The sequence below is a fragment of the Pseudorca crassidens genome, chromosome X, assembly GCF_039906515.1.
Source record: "Pseudorca crassidens isolate mPseCra1 chromosome X, mPseCra1.hap1, whole genome shotgun sequence".
NCBI lineage: Eukaryota > Metazoa > Chordata > Mammalia > Artiodactyla > Delphinidae > Pseudorca > Pseudorca crassidens.
The window spans coordinates 36,634,455-36,652,420 of record NC_090317.1 but is presented as its reverse complement, the minus strand read 5'-3'; the positions used below and the strand labels follow the sequence as shown (position 1 = coordinate 36,652,420).

Genomic DNA, 17,966 nt, shown 5'->3' with positions numbered 1-17,966 from the left:
ACTTCAATAAATGGAGAAACATACCTTCTTCATTGGTGAAGTCTTAAAATTGTAAAGATATCAAGTCTTCCCAGATTGGTTTATAGATTAAATGCAATTCCAATCAAAATCTCAGCAAGTTTTTATTTTGTTGGTAGATATTGACAAGCTGACTCTAAAATTCTAAAATTGACAAGCTGCTTCTAAAATTCTAAAATTCACATAGAAGTCCAAAGGAACTAGTATAGTCAAAATAAATTTGAAAAAGAAAAATGTTGATGTGCTAACCCTAAATGATTTCAGGACTTTTTTTTTTTTGTGGTACGCGGGCTTCTCACTGTTGTGGCCTCTCCCGCTGCGGAGCACAGGCTCCGGACGCGCAGGCTCAGCGGCCATGGCTCACGGGCTCAGCCGCTCCGTGGCATGTGGGATCTTCCCGGACCGGGGCACGAACCCGTGTCCCCTGCATCGGCAGGCAGACGCTCAACCACTGCACCACCAGGGAATCCCAGGACTTATTATTAAGCTACAAAATGGTATGGTATTGACATAAAAAAATTGATCAATAGAACAGAACGGAGAGCCCACACTATATGGATAGCTGATGGTTTTTTTGCAAGGTGCAAAAGCAGTGCAGTGGAGAAAGTATAGTCTTTTTATCAAATGGTGCTGAAACAATTAGATATTCACATGTAAATCATGAACTTCAACCCACATACAAAAATTAAAAGCGGATCACAACCTAAATGTAAAATCTAAATCTGTAAGATGAATAAAAGCAAACATAGGAGAAACTCTTTGTGACCTTGGGTTAGGCAAAGAGTTTTTGGATACAACACCAAAGATGTGATCCTTAATAGAATAAATTGAAAAATTAGTCTTCATCAAATTAAGACTTCTGCTTTTCAAGAAAACATTCTTCAGAGAATGTCTGGGGAAAAAAAATCTTTGTAAATCACATATCTGAGAAATGACTTGCATCCAGAATATATAAAAAATTGTCAAATCTCAATATAAGAAAAAAAACAACTCAAAAATAAACAATGGGTGAGGAGAAATTTATATGTATAAGTTGTTTGTTGGTATGTAATTGGATATAGCCCGTTTGGAGGCCAATTTGGTAGAATCAAAAAAAATTAAATGTACTTTACTCTTCAATACAGCAAGTCCTTTAGAGGGACTATATTTTTTCTAGAAAATTTCTTTCCATGTGCACAAATAGGGATGTACACAGATGTTCCTGAAACGTTGTTTATAATAACAAAAAATTGGACACAATCTAGGTGTCCAGAAATAGAAGAATGATGAATAAAGTATGATTCCTCCGTCATCCACATTGCATTGAACTATAATACAGCAGTTGAAATGAATGAGGTAGAGCTATGTGTCCTGACATGAAAAGAATTCTGAACTCCATTGGCAGATGAAGAAAGCAAGTTGCAGAACAAATGCACAATGTTATCCTAAGCAAAGTAAAACCATATATTTGCATATGTACACATAGGTATGAAAACTTATTTAAATGGTCTGGAGTGACACATACCAGACTTCCTACCAAAAGGAGGAAAATATGGACACAGATGATTGTGAAGGGGCTCTTTACTTTATATGATATATATATTTATTTATTTTGCGGTATGCAGGCCTCTCACTGTCGTGGCCTCTCCCGTTGCGGAGCACAGACTCCGGACGCGCAGGCTCAGCGGCCATGGCTCACGGGCCCAGCCGCTCCGCGGCATGTGGGATCTTCCCAGACCGGGGCACGAACCCGTGTCCCCTGCATCGGCAGGTGGACTCTCGACCACTGCCCCACCAGAGAAGCCCCACGCTATATATTTGTATAACAGTTTCATAGAGATATAGTTCACATAAAATAAAATTCACACATTTAAATGTGTGATTTAATAGTTTTTTACTATATTCACAGACTTGTGCAACCATCACCACAGTCAGTTTTAGAACATTATCATCACCTCAAAAAGAAATACTTTACCCATTAGCAGTCACTCACCATTTCCCCTCAACCCCAGTCCCATGCCCAGCCCTAGGCAGCCACCAATTTACATTCTGTCTCAATGGGTTTGGCTATTCAGGACATTTTATAAAAATGGAATCATACAATATGTGGTCCTTTGTTACTGGCTTCTTTCACTTAGCATAATATTTTCAAGGTTCATCCATGTATCAGTGTATCGTTTCTTTTTATTGCTGAATAATATTCCACTGTATGGATATACCACCTTTTATTTATCCATTCACCAGTTGGTGGGCAATTGGGTTGTTTTCACTTCTTAACTATCATGAATAATGTTGCTATAAATATACAAATTTTTGTGCATGTACTATGTATTTTTAAATTTTTCCAATTTTTTTACAATGAGAATATATTCATATATTATTTGTGTAAAAATTGAACATATAACAAAGAATGCTTTACACATATTATTATATGCAATTCTGTGAGGTAGGGACTGTTATTATCTGCATTTTACAGCTGAGGAAACTAGGCTTAGGAAGGTTAAGTGGCTCACCCAAAATCACAGCCAATAAAGGAGAAAGCAGAGATTCAAACAACTGCTGTCTGGCTCCAAAGCCCATTCCCCTAATCATTATGTAACACTGCCCACTGTGAGGGCCTTCTGGTAAGTGTATCGACACTACACTACAACCAAGATAGTATTATGATCATGAAACAAGGAGTAGGTTTATGATCAGTCCCACAGCAATGGCGTCAAGAGTGTGTTCTACAGTTGGTAATGAGTATATTAGTCTGTTGGGCTTTTCAGATCTATTTTTAATCGGAATGTAAATACTCCAAGTGCTGATGGCAGATAAGGGGACATCATAAGTCCCTGCATTCAAAGTTTTGAATAGGGCACTGTGTTGGAGTCAGTACTTCTCCCAGAACGTATTGGCAGCTTATAGTTAGTAACCCCCTTGCATTAATTAGAATATTCTGGCCCCTTGCCAGTGCTCCTGCATAGGGGCATCTGCCTGTTGTCTGTTTCACTTGCCTCAATTAGATGCAACTGACTATAATGGCAGTAAAACTCCCAGGTCAGAGGCTCTCTTAGGGTGGGGTCTTGGCTGCACCCAGACCTACTTGACTGGGCATCTACTCAATGGGAAAGAATGGATGTGAAAAGTCTACCTTTTCTAGAACAGTGCCATTTCACCTGGCAACACTGAGCATTCAGTTTTGCTTCAACGACATCATAATGCACAGGTTGTGCTATATCATTATAGGTGCAGAAACCCCATGCCTCAAAGGTAGCTCTAATTGCCAGCAGTTCCTGTTCCTACACCAAGTAGTTAACCTCACCTGGGGCCCTTTTCTTTAAGAGAGAGGCCATTTTCTTTGAGAGAGAGGCATATAGGTGGAAGTACTTGGGCTGTGATCTTCTTGTAGTAATAGGATCACTCTACCTCAATACTGGAGGTGTTAGTTTTAGTTATGTAAGGCTGGGTTGGCTCAGGTTAGGCCAGGATCAAGGCAGAAAGTATTTTTTACACTGCTTTATTGTAATAATAATTAATATAAAATATACTGCACAAACTTCAACTACTTACCAGTTCTTTCCTTTTCCTCCTAATCTTTCTTTTTTCTTGTCTCATTGTACTTGCTGGAACCTCCACTGGCTGAACAAGGGTTGTCCTAGGAAGCATCTTTGTCTTGTTTCTGATGTTAAAGCAAATACTTTTGGCATTTCCCCAGTATGATGTCTGCTATATTTATTGGCCCAGATGCCTTATCAGGTATAAGAAGAGCCCTTCTATTCCTAGTTAGCCAAGGGACTTTTAAAATCATGAATGAATGTTTTCTATATTAGTAAAATGATCATATGGATGTTTTCCTCCTTAATATGATGAGTTATGTTAATTAATTCTCCGAACCAACCTTGCATTCCTGGTGTAAATCCAACTTGGTAAATATTCACTATCTTTTTATACATTGCTAAATTTAGTTTGCTAAGTTTTAAAATAATTTTTACACCTTATAACCATGAGTGAGAATGACTTGTAACATTCCTTTGTATATATAGTCCTGGTCAGGTTTTGTTATCAAAATAACTCTAGTGTACTATTTTTCTTTTCTCTGGAAAAATTTGGATAATACCGAATGATATTTTCCTTGAATGATTGGTAGAACTAGCTTGTCAAGCACTGTGAGTCTCGTGTTTTTTTGTAGTTGTTGTTGCTGTTTTTCATGGGAACAATTTTATGTACTGATGTTTTCTTTAGTGGTTAGAGGACTTTTTGAATTCTCTATTTCTAAGGGCACTTTTAGTAAAATGCATTTCTCTAAGAATATACCCACTTTTAAATCCAAGTTTTCAAAACTATCGATATGAAGTTCTTTGTATTATCTTATTGTTATATGTTTAATCTCTGCAGCATCTGTATTTCCCACTTTTTAAATTCCAAAATATATAATTGCATTATCTGTCTTTTCCCCCCTTGATTAATCTTTTTTTTTCCCCAGATCTTAGGTAAAAAGCATTTATTCTTTCATCAATAAGTATAATTTAGACTTTTGTGGTTGTTGTTGATCATATTAAAGAAGTTTTCTGTTATTTTTTTAGTTTGTGGAGAGTTTTTGTCATTAATGGGTGTTGAAATTTGTCTAATGTTTCTCTTGCACTTTTTGAGATTATAATATGTCTTTTTTTTACTATTTTTTTAACATCTTTATTGGAGTATAATTGCTTTACATTGTTGTATTAGTTTCTGCTGTATGACAAAGTGAATCAGCTATATGTATACACATATCCCCATATCCCCTCCCTCTTGCGTCTCCCTCCCACCCTCCCTATCCCACCCCTCTAGGTGTCACAGAGCAACGAGCTGATCTCCCTGTGCTATGTGGCTGCTTCCCACTAGCTATCTATTTTACATTTGGTTGGTAGTGTATATATGTTCAAGCCACTCTCTCACTTTGTCCCAGCTTACACTTCCCCCTCCCCATGTCCTCAAATCCATTCTCTATGTCTGTGTCTTTATTCCTGTCCTGCCCCTAGGTTCTTCAGAACCATTTTTTTTTTAGATTCCATATATATGTGTTAGCATATGGTATTTGTTTTTCGCTTTCTGACTTACTTCACTCTGTATGACAGACTCTAGGTCCGTCCACCTCACTACAAATAACTCAATTTCGTTTCTTTTTATGGCTGAGTAATATTCCATTCTTTATATGTGCCACATCTTCTTTATCCATTCATCTGTCGATGGACACCTAGGTTGCTTCCATGTCCTAGTTATTGTAAATAGTGCTGCAATGAACATTGTGGTACATGACACTTTTTGAATTATGGTTTTCTCAGGGTATATGCCCAGTAGTGGGATTGCTGGGTCATATGGTAGTTCTATTTTTAGTTTTTTAAGGAACCTCCATACTGTTCTCCATAGTGGCTGTATCAATTTACATTCCCACCAACAGTGCAAGAGGGTTCCCTTTTCGCCACACCCTCTCCAGCATTTATTGTTTCTAGATTTGCTGATGATGCCCATTCTAACCAGTGTGAGGTGATACCTCATTGTAGTTTTGATTTGCATTTCTCTAATGATTAGTGATGTTGAACATCCTTTCATGTGTTTGTTGGCAATCTGTATATCTTCTTTGGAGAAATGTGATTAATCTTGCCAGAGGTTTTTGTATTTTATTAGTCTTTTCAAAGAAATAATTCTTGGTTTTGTTGATACTACTATATATTTGTTTATATTTCATTGACTCTTACTTATATCTTTATTATTTCCTTCCTTCTGCTTTCCTGAGGATTAGTCTGATATTCTTTCTCTAATTTCTTAAATTAAATGTTTGACCGATAAGTTCTGAGCCTTCTGTTTTTTCTAGTGAAAGCTTTTAAGTCTATTAATTTCCTTCTAAATATCATTTTAGCTCATCTCAGAAATTTTAATATGCAATATTTTCATTATCTTTCACATCTAAGTATTCAGTTCCAAATCTAATTTTCATTATAATTTTTCTTTCACCTGTAAGTTGTAAAATATTGTGTTTCAAGTTGCTAAACAAATGGATTTTTTCTAGTCATTTAAAAATGTTGATTTATAATTTAACTGCATTGTAATTAGAGAAGGTGGTCTGATACAATACTAAATCTTTGAAATATGTTGAAGCTAGCATCTGGTCAATTTTTATATGTGCTCCAAATGTACTTGAAAGTAATATATATTCTCTAATAGTTGAAATTTTCTACATATATATCTATTATATCTAGCTTGCTAATTATGCTGTTCAAGTCTTTTATTTCTTTACTGTTTTTCTTTTTTGCTTGATCTATCAGTTCTGTAAAAGATGTGTTAAAATCTCCCACGGTGATAGTGGGTTTATCAATTTTTCCTTGTAGATCTGTCAATTATTGTTTTGAAAAAATCCTTGGACATGTTAATAGGCAATTACACATTTAGAAATGATATATCTTCCTGGTTGAATTTACTTTTTCCACTATGAAGTGACTCTTTTTCCCCCTAGTAATGCTTTTGCCTTACATTTAAAAATATTATATTAAAACAGCTACTTCATATTTCTTTTGGTCAGTTTTTGCCCAGTAATATTTTTCCATTCTTTGACATATAGTTTTTCTATGTCTTTACATTGAAGTCCAAATGAAATTATTTCTCTTATAAACAGCATATAACTGGGTTTGTTCTTTTATTCATTCTGACAATTCTTGACATTTTTTTTTTTTTTTTTTTGCAGTACACAGGCCTCTCACTATTGTGGCCTCTCCCGTTGCGGAGCACAGGCCCCGGACGCGCAGGCTCAGCGGCCATGGCTCATGTGCCCAGCTGCTCCGCAGCATGTGGGATCTTCCCAGACCGGGGCACGAACCTGTGTCCCCTGCATTGGCAGGCGGACTCTCAACCACTGTGCCACCAGGGAAGCCCCAATCCTTGACATTTTAATTGAGTACTTTAGCCCATTTATATTTAGGGTGATTACTGATATATTTGGATTTATTCTTATCCCTTATTATGTGGTTTTTACTTATTTTTAAAAATATTTGTTTATTTATTTAGCTGCACCGGGTCTTAGTTGCGGCATGCAGGATCTTCCTTGTGGCATGTGGGACCTTTAGTTGCGGCATGAGGGATCTAGCTCCCTGACCAGAAATCGAACCTGGGGGCCCCCTGCATTGGGAACGTGGAGTCTTAGCCACTGACCCACCAGGGAGGTCCCTATTGTGTGATTCTTATTTGTCCCTTTTACTGTTTCATTTCACTCCTCCTCTTTTCTTGGCTTCTTCTTCTTCTTTTTTTTTTAATGTTTAATATGCCTCAGTTTATCTTTTTTTTTTTTTTTTTTTTTGCGGTACACAGGCCTCTCACTGTTGTGGCCTCTCCCATTGCAGAGCACAGGATCCGGATGTGCAGGCTCAGCGGCCATGGCTCACGGGCCCAGCCGCTCGGCGGCATGTGGGATCTTCCCAGACTGGGGCACGAACCTGCGTCCCCTTCATCGGCAGGCGGACTCTCAACCACTGCGCCACCAGGGAAGCCCATATCTTTTTTTTTTTTTTTTTGGTTGTGGCATGTGGGATCTTAGTTCCCTGACCAGGGATTGAACCCATGCCCCCTGCATTGGAAGTGCAGAGTCTTAACCACTGGACCACCATGGAGGCCCAGCTTCTTTTAAATTAAGCTTTTTTTTTTCTTTTGTATTCCCTTTTCCTCTCTACCAATTTGAAAGTCATATATTTCATGTCTATACTTTTGTTGATCACTCTTGCCATTTTAACATGCATACTTTAATTAGTCTAAAATTAATCATTTTCCATTTCCTTTATAATTTAACTTTCAAAGGACCATACACATTACCCACACTCACCATATTTTGCCTTTTGCATCAATATTTGAGAACTATGGATTATGTAGTATTCTTCCCACAAGGCTTTCATCTTTCCTAGTTTTACAAAGAGACATGTGTTTAAAAAATTATTACCAATTTTGTAGATCAAGAAATTGGGTCCTAAAACAAAGAACTTGTCCATAGAAATAACTCATCTAATCAGGAGGGGAAACCAGGCCTCCTGATAATTTCTCCAATTATGGAATTCAGGAGATTGCCTGGGGAAACTTCTTTGCCACACTTAATGTTTAAAAATTTTGATATACATTGCCACCTTGCCCTCCAGAGAAATTATACTAATTTACATATAGCAGTAATTGAAATCCATGATCAATCCAATGCTGAATTCCTTCCAGTTCTCAGAGTACAGGAACCATGTCTTTTTTTTTTATACTTGTATTATAGGAAATTTCAAACATATATAGGAACAGAGAGACTAGTTAATAAATCTTGTGATAACTTTTATTAAAAAATTTTTACTGGAGTATAGTTGATCTACAATGTTGTGTTAGTTTCTGCTGTGCAGCAAAGTGAATCAGTTATACATATATTGTGATAACTTTTAAATCCCAAGTAAATGTCAACAGCTTAGATAAGAAACATGGCAATAAAACAGAGGAACGTAAGACTAAATAGTGTTGTGTTTTATGTTCTATTTTTTAAAGGTCAGATTCTTTTAAATCCTTTCTGTGTTTTGAGATTACAGTAAAATTTTAATTAACAGGACCCCAACAAACTGGAAACTTTCACTAACTAGATTCTTTCCTGGTACCCTATTTTAAGTAGAGGCTCATTGTAATATGCTCCTAACAGGGATTTATTCTAAAAATGCAAGACTCACAGAATGACTCCTAAACAACCAATGGATCAAAGAAGAAATCAATGGGAAATTAGAAGATATCTTGAGACAAATGAAAAAGAAAACACAACATACCAAAACTTATGAAATTCAGCAAAAGCAGTATTAAGAGGGAAGTTTTAGCAGTAAGTGCCGACATTAAAAAAGAATAACTCAGGGCTTCCCTGGTGGCACAGTGGTTGAGCGTCCGCCTGCCGATGCAGGGGACACGGGTTCGTGCCCTGGTCCGGGAAGATCCCACATGCTGTGGAGGGGCTGGGCCCGTGAGCCATGGCCGCTGAGCCTGCGCGTCCGGAGCCTGTGCTCCGCAACGGGAGAGGCCACGACAGTGAGAGGCCCGCGAACCGCAAAAAAAAAAAAAAAAAAAAAAAAAAAAACTCAGTCAACATAACTTTACATCTCAAGAAACTAAAATAAAAAGACAAACTAAGCCTTAAGTTAACAGAAAGAAGAAAATAGTAAAGATCAGAGCAGAAATATACAAAATAGAGAATAGAAACACAATAGAAAAAAATCAATGAAACTGAGTTTTTTAAAAAGATAAACAAAATTGACAAACTTTTAGCTAGACTAGAAAAAGAAGAGGGAGAACTCAAATAAATAAAATCAGAAATGAAAGAGGAGACATAACAACTGATGCCACAGGAATAAAAAGGATTGTAAGAGACTACTGAGAACAATTATACATTAATAAATTGGATAACCTAGAAGAAAAGGATAAATTTCTAGAAACATACAACCTACCAAGGCTGAATTATGAAGAAATTGAAAATTTGAAAAGATTTTTAACTAGTAAGGGATTGAATCAGTAATTGAAAGTCTCACAACAAAGAAAAGCCCAGGACCAGATGGCTCTACAGGTGAGTTCTATGAAACATTTAAAGGAAAATTAATGCCAATTCCTCTCAAACTCTTCCAAAAAACTGAAGAGGAGGAAAAATTTCTAAACTCATTTTATGAGGCTATCATTACCCTAATACCAAAGCCAGACAAAGAAACTGAAGAAAAGAAAACGACAGGCCTATACCCCTGATGAACATAGATGTGAAAATCCTCAACAAAATACTAGCAAACCAGAATCAACAGCACATTAAAAGGATCACATACCATGACCAAGTGGGATATATCCTTTAGATACAAGGATGGTTCGACATATAAAAATCAATTCATGTGAGGTACCACATTAACAGAATGAAAGATAAAAATAACATGATCATCTCAATAGATGCAGCAAAAGCATTTAACAAAATTCAACATCCTTTCATAATAATAATAATAATAAACCTCTCAATACACGAGGAATAGAAGGAAATTACCTTAGTCAAAGGGTACAAAGTTTCAGTTATGCAGGATGAATAAGTTCTGGGGATCTAATATACAGCATGGTGACGATAAATAATACTGTATCGTATACTTGAAATTTGCTGAAGTAGATCCTACGTGTTCTTGCCACACACACAAAGAAAGGTAACTATGTGAGGTGATGGATGTGTTAATTAGCTTGATTGTGGTAGTCACTTCACAGTGTACACATATATCAAAACATCGCGTTGTACACCTTAAATACAATTACAATTTTACAACTGTACAAATTTACAATTTGTACAAATACAAAATACAATTTTAATTTGCTGATTATACCTTAATAAAGCTGGAAAAAAAAGAAGGAAATCACCTCAACATAGTAAAGGTCATATATGAAATGCCCATAGCTAACATCATTCTTAGTGGTGAAAAACTGAAGACTTTGAAGATAAGGAACATGGCAAGGATGCCAACTCTTGCCACTTTTATTCAACATAGTACTGGCAGTCCCAGCCAGAGCAATTAGATGGAACAAAAAGGCATCCAAATTGGAAAGGAAGCAGTAAAATTATTGCTGTTTGCAGATGACATACACAAGTCAGTTGCGTTTCTATACACTAACAGTGAACTATTCAAAAAGGAGTTTAAGAAAACAATACCATTTATAATCACATCAAAAATAATAAACTGCTTAGGAATAAACTTAATCAAAGAGGTCAAAGACTGGTACATTGAAAACTACAAAACATTGATGAAAGAAATGTAAAAAGAGACAAATAAATGGAAAGACATCTCATATTCATAGATTAAAAGACTTAATACTCTTAAAATGTCCATATTACCCAAAGCAGCCTACAGATTCAATGCAATTCCTATCAGCACCCCAATATCCAGAGAGTAGAATGGTGGTTGCCAGGGATTGAGAGGAGGGGGAATAAGGAGGTGCTGTTCAATGGGTATAAAGTTTCAGTGATGCAAGATGACTAAATTCCAGAGATCTGCTGTACAGCATTGTGCCTATAGTTAACAGTACCGTATTGTACACTTACAAATTTGTTTAAACAGTAGATCTCATGTTAAATGTTCTTACCACAATAATAAAAAAAATGATTCAGGGAGTGACCAGGACCTCTAATATCATTTCCAGAGTCAGGTGCCTGGTATCACATAGACCATTCTGCATGTCAGTCTTGTTTGAAATAGCTACTTGTGAGGAGCAAGCTAAAGAAAGAGGATTGCACCTTCATTTTGGTCCTCTATTCTTATTTTCATGCCATCCCTGTGTACCCGGAATAAAGTCTCAAATATCAATCCTAAGCAATTGTTCCTGGTTTTCTTCCCGGCTGATGGAGTAGGACAGTGTAGTGGAAAAAGATCTGTGATTGGAATTCAAGTCCTGGCTCTCCTTCTTGGGAGCTATGTGGTCTTGGAAGAGTCACTTAACCATTCTGAGCCTTGGTTTAATGGCTTGTAAAACAAAAGGGTTGGACTGGAAATAATAACTAATGCCTCTTCTTGTTCTGGGTTTCTGTTATGATGTGAATTTACATTTCCAAGGTCTGGTCTTATTCATGGAGAGTCTCATACCTAAATGATCTGAGGGCACCCAAGCTATCTTTACCACTCCAAACGCCTGAACTTCTACCATTAGTGATCCATTTCATTGGTTTTAGCATTGCTTCCTCCTGTTAGTCTACCTTTTGAGAAGAGAAGCATGTAAAGGCACTTCATTGTAAATAACTAAATCAGGTCACTTTTGCACGGTTGGGAAATGCAGGGATTTTGATGTCCAGAGAGTTTAAGTGGGAAGAGAAGGGTGTAACACAGAGAAACTGGAAGAGTGTCGGAGACAGATTTCACCTCCTTCACAATTTTTCTGCATCTTGGCTCTGAGCATTGTTATGACTCAACCTCTCTTTGCTTGGCAAGGCTCAAATAAGAATAATCTCTATTTGGTACCAAATCAGAACAGGGAGTCCCTGGCCAAATGTCAGATTCAGGTATTTCTGAGAGACTTTGAATGGAGTTCTTTCTTAGGTCTTTTGATAAACAGGAACTTGTTTAGAAGAGCCAAAACACCCCTTTGAGTAAACCATGTACATTGTACATTGTTACAAAACCGTTAACCAGCATATACTCCCAATCCTAGATGCCCACTTTTCATCATCCTCTTCTGATCCTGTTCTCTTCTTAGTTCCATGCTGGTCCTCAGTAGTTGCAGAAGATCCCTCATCTCTCTTTGTTTATCATGCCTATCTCCTATAACCACCACTTGATCGCTCCTGTCCTGGAGAAAAGCAATCTCTTCCTCTGCATTCTCTCAATATTGAGGTACCACTAGTAATAAAGGATTTATGCTTTTAATGGAGAAAACCAATTAATGTAGTTGTTGCTTTTATTCTCTCTAACAATAATACCTATCATTTATTGAGTCTTGCTATGTCTTAGGCACTTGTATTGTTACCAAACGCAAGTTTGGCATACCAAACGTATGCCCGACGCACAGTGAGGCCAAACAATACCGAAACTTCGAGGTTTGGAGCAGAGAAAGGTTTATTGCAGGACCAAGCAAAGAGAACCGGGGTGGGGGTGTTCATGATCCTCCCCAAACCCCAAACTCCCCAAAGGGTTTCAGCAAAGCTTTTTTTTTTTTTTTTGGTCTCACGGAGCTGCATGCGGGATCTTAGTTCCCCAACTAGGGATCAACCCGGGCCTAACCACTGGACCGCCAGGGAATTCCCCCAGCAAAGCATTTTTAGAAGCAAGGTGAGGGAGGGGGTCTTAGGGTATGTGATTATCTCGTGCACAATTCTCTGATTGGTTGATGTTGAGGTAATAGGGCAGTTAACATGATCAATCCTTAGGCACCAGTGAGGGGGGTGGCCTACATGCTCAGGATCATGAGGTAGTTAATTTCTTCCATTTCATTCTCATGACTTAGAAGATAAAGATCTAGCTCCTGGGGGAAACAGTCACAAGATTACCACCCCAGGAAATTCAAATGTCTATGTCACATGCCTCTTCCTACTGTCCTTTCTGTACCAAATTATTCTTACAGTAGCTGTTGGTAGCAGAATCAGAGGAATAATTTTGTCTGCTGATTGGGTACTGAGGCCTAAAAGTTGTTAACTCTTTTCTACTTACTAACTTGCGAGTTGCACCTGAATATATAGACCTAACTGAAATACTTTTTCAAAATCTCATTTTAGTTCATTTCAATTTAGCCAAGGCACTAAACCATTACCCTCCAACATGGAGATCAATAGATGCATCTGAAATTTTCTTTCCAAGATGTCATTTAAAAAGGAGCTTTGGGAATTCCCTGGCGATCCAGGGGTTAGGACTCGGTGCTTTCACTGCCAGGGTCTGGGTTCAATCCCTGGCCAGGGAACTAAGATCTCACAAACTGCACAGTGCAGCAAAGAGAAAAAAAAAAAAAGAAGAAGTTTTGCCCTAGAAATCTGAAGACCTGAGTCCCAATTCTGGATCTGCCACTTATTAACCTGTAATGTTAGGCAAATCCACTTAATTTTTCTGAATCTGTTTCCTCTTACGTAAAATACAAATAATGATATTTTCCTTGCCTAATTCACCGAGATGATAGCATAGGGATTCCACTATGAGGAAGTATTTTGTAAATCCCAAAGTGCTGTACAAGCAGAAGCCATTAGGCAAGATGAAGAGGAACGCTCAAAAGGTCACTAGCGGGAAGAAGATTTTCAGCAGGGCTCCAAGCAAGGGGCTCACCAAGGATGACGTCATAGAGAAAAATTATGCCTCTCACAATTGGTTTCCCTTTATCTTCGGTTTAGGGGGGCCAATCCAAATTGAGTCTCCAGCTGGATCCATGATGATCTTCAACCCACTGACTTCGAGGAAACCAGTCTTGGTTCTCATCTAAACTGAGTGCCCCACTCCTAGAGGGAGAGTGGCATGAGGGTTAAGTGACCCCTTGACACCAGTGAAGCCAGGGATCTGGATAATATTGGCTTGGTGAGCAGACTAAAGCGTAGAGAATTGATTGTGTGCCGCCTTGGTTACAAGCACAGAGATTTGCAACGGAATGAGAGACAGGAGAAAAGGCAGAACTCAGAACCTGTATGAAATTATGGGTACCTCAACTCGTGAAAGTAAATCCCAAGGTGGAACAGCAATTGCGCTCTTGGTAGTCCATACAGCACTGAGCATAGTACGAACAGCTCACTCAGTAGGATGTGATGGTGACTGTCCTTGGTCTCTTTCTATTCTCCTTAGCTATAGGTTTCCCAAAGATATGTGTGGATGCAATTTACCAGGGCCCAGAAGGAAGACTGAAGGGTAGGGATGTGTTGTTCATTGATGGCGGGCCTGGCGCCCTGGTACTGAACCCCTTCTTGCTCCCTCACCCCCAACTCCCATCCTCTGGCCGGCATAGTCAGGCTTGGGAGACTGAAAGGGTTTCACTTCCGCCCGGCTGCAGGAACCACAAGTTCCAGACTAGGTCGGAATTGGAATAATCACAGTCAAAATACACCCAGATGCTCTTACACACCCAGACGCGCGCGCATCCCCGGGCCATGGGGCGCACGTGAGCCCACGCCCCGCGCACCCAGCCCTGCCCCTCGCCAGAGCATCCTCAGCAGCTGCCACAGAGGCCGCCGCCGCCGCCTCCGCCGCCTCCTCCTCCGGCCGCCGCCTCCGCTGCTGCCGCGCCTCCGCTGCCGCCGCGCCTCCGCTGCCGCCGCGCCTCCTGTCCCCTCTCGTTCTCCTTCCTCTCCCAGTTCCTGCTCCCCCTCCCATCCCTTGGCGCCTGCTGCCCGGCGGCGAAGCGCAGAACCTTCAGCCGCGGCTCCCCTTCGCTCGGGCCAGTAAGAGGCTGGAACAGGTCTGTGTCGGGGGCGCTTTGTTGCAGGCTGTTGGAGCGCCAGTGGCTCCGAGAGCCGTTAGGAGGGCATGGGGCGGACGGGAGGGTAGATTATTTCTCAGTTTTGGGTCTTTTTCTATGAATAGATGGGGTGCGGTGGGGTGGGAAGGCAGCTCGGTCCCTTTGCCAGTTCGCCGTCCCTGTCGCTTCATGGCGAGATAGCTCGGAAGCTGCCCGGACTCCTGCCCCCGCCCACCCCTAAAGCTCTCTTTCTTTTCGCCCCCGCTCCCCGCATCCACTTTCCAGAGCTGAGCTTTCTCTTGTCTGGGAGCTCATGGATGGGGGAGGGGAGAGATGGATGGAGTCGATTCAGCGGGGCACCTGGGTGCATGGGGCTTTGTTGCGTACAACAAAACCAGTCCCCACCAGCTTCCAGTTCCAGGCTAGGCTGCAGTCCGCCCGTGGAGTGGGGTGTGGGCCGGGCAGTCTAGGGAAGTGAGGGAATGTGAGGGGGCACTCCCTGTGTGTGACTGGGCACACAGGAATGCAGATGTGGGAGATGGTGCAGGTTTATGTGGGATTCAGTGAGTGTGAGTTGGAGTGTGGTGTGTGTGTGTGTGTGTGTGTGCGCGCGCGCGCGCGCGCGCGCCATGGGGCTGGGCTACTCCTGGCATTACATGTCCTTGGGTATCATTCCATGCCAAGCCAGATTGCAGTAATACGCAGGCCGATCAGGTCCAACCTGTTCTGCCCATGTCGGAAGGGTGATGATGGTTTCAAAGTGATGGAAAACCCCCAGCTGGGGCTGTTGCTTAGGACATTCTGGATGTGGAATTTCTAGCCACATTGGCCAGGTCTTACTGGACATCATTATTTTTCCCCAAAGATGCCCAACTTTCTTGGCAGGCTTCTCTCTCTCAGCCAATGAGGATACAAAGCTCTTACAGTGATCTCTGCAGTAACTCCCCCCCTCCTAACTTCCTCACCCCACCCCTTTAATTAGTGGAGCCTCATGTCTTCTTTACTGCAGTTATGTTAGTGGTGGGTTAGGTTGTAGCTGTATGTTTGGAGAAAAAGGGGCATACTAAAAGCACTATGTCTTAGTTGTGAATTTGGTTGAGAGTTTTTTGTTGTTGTTGACCCATAAGGTGTGAATTGGCATGCTCTTTTTTTTTTAATCAAAGAGAGAAGGTATCAATAAAATGAACAAAACTGGTAAACCTCCTCTTTGACATTTTAATTTATGGTTTTAATAAAGCGTTTTTCAGCGTTCAAAAATGTACAGTTAAGGACAGTGATCGTTCACTCAAACAACTGGCATTTATTAAACACCTGCTATGTGCCAGTAGTGTTAGGTATTGGAAGTATAGCAATGAATAAATGAATAAAACATCATCTCAGCTCTCAGGGAGTGCATAGTGTGGTAGGCAAGAGAGAATGTGTAAACAGATCATTACAGTAGAGTTTGACAAGGGCCGGGCAGGTTACTGTGAGAGCATGGAAGAGGGATGCCTGGCTGGAGAAGGGGGGAATGATCAAGGAAGTCTTCACAGGGGAAGTGACATTTGAGTGAGTGTTGAAGAATTAATTCACCAGATGGCTAAGTTGAAGGGACAGCATATATAAAGGCAGAAGGGTCATAGTTAAGTAAAACTGCAGGGAGTCCTTGGAAGTGTTACTGTCACATTCTCAACAAACTCAGGATGAATCTCCCTGGACTGGGATGGTGATTAATGGTGAATGAAAAAGGAGCCAGTACTGCAGACTGATAAGGATCAGAACACATCCCCATTTACAAAAATGTCTAGCTTATTTATTAATATTAGTGTGTTTTGCTTTAAGCAAATCCGATATGTGTAAGTATGGATTTACAAGGCAAACGAACTAGATGGACAGTATTCACATTGCAGAATTCGTTGCTTTACAAAAGGATTCATAATCAAATCATCTTAAATAACAGTGCCCCTGTGACCTTTACAGTGAATATTTTTACCAAAAATCCATCTACACAGAATTGTTCGCATAGCCAATGGATGGGTACAGAAAGGTATACTTGTATTACATTGACTTTTTGCACACAAATTTACCAATTTCAGTGGAAGCATTTTCCCTCATGGTGTGGATGTTTCATAAACACTAAAAGAAAACATGAAAATGTCAGTAGTAAATATTAAATCCATTGTCTGTGATCTTTCATCATTTGAATTGTATATAAAATACAAATTAATCAGGACAGGGTCTTCAGGGAGTTTTACATCTTAGGTACTTTTAGTAGTGTCACTGGTAATTAATGATAGCACAAGATTTCTGTGCTGTGTGTTAGTTCTGAAATGGATATACAATGACTACTCTAATACTCACGCAGTGAAGCCAGAACAGGGGCACGTCCTCTTGTTTTGTTGTGTTGGCACTGATTGCACGGGCTGATGAATGGCACTGGAAATGAACCTAAGAGATGGATGATTTCTACTGGAAGTGCCTGGTGGGCACAAAATTCTGCAAGTTAAGAGTGGGGCTCTGAGGGTTTGGACCAGCATCCCGAGCATCTCCTCCCTTAAATGAACACCAAAAAGAGCCCTGGGCTCTATTAAAAAGGAGTGCCAGCAGAAGTGGGTGAGTTTGAATTGGCTTCTTCCCATCTGGCCAATGCCCTGCTGCAGAGGAAATGATGGCCTGGGGTCCTTTGGGCGCATCGAGTTCCTTTGTTCACTGGCTGTCAATACCAGAAGGTATCAGGCAGTAGCTCTAAAAACACCCCCCGCCCCCCAGCTTGGGCTGGAATGGAATTGATCTGTTGCTGTGCTAATACTCGGATTAGTCTACTGGCTAGGACAGTGCTTCCCAGTGTGGGTTCCAAAAAAGACTAGTTCCATAGGATGTTAGTAGGTGTTACACACACACACACACACACACACACACACACAGAGTTTTGTGGTTAAGTTTACTTTGAGAAATTCTCGCTTAAACAAAAACGGTTTTGCTTATTGCAAGGCTTCTAAAAGACTTTACTAGGCTAGGGTATATCGTGACTCTCCAGGAGAAGAGAATATGCAGCATTTCCCAGATATATTTTCCCACAGAACCTTGTGTTCCAACAAGCAGTTGGCTGGGCT

General features: G+C 40.1%; 1 protein-coding gene across 2 annotated transcripts in view; it reads left to right on the top strand.

Moving 5' to 3' along the window:
* Positions 1-14,703: 14,703 nt before the first annotated feature.
* Positions 14,704-17,966, top strand: part of PAK3 (p21 (RAC1) activated kinase 3) — a 283,577-nt gene continuing 280,314 nt past the window's right edge. Inside the window, exon 1 of one of the 2 annotated variants that reach the window (XM_067723280.1) lies at positions 14,704-14,874. The gene's annotated coding sequence lies outside the window, so the exon portion shown is untranslated. The remainder of the gene's footprint in view (positions 14,875-17,966) is intronic. The other variant, XM_067723277.1, reaches the window with a different exon arrangement.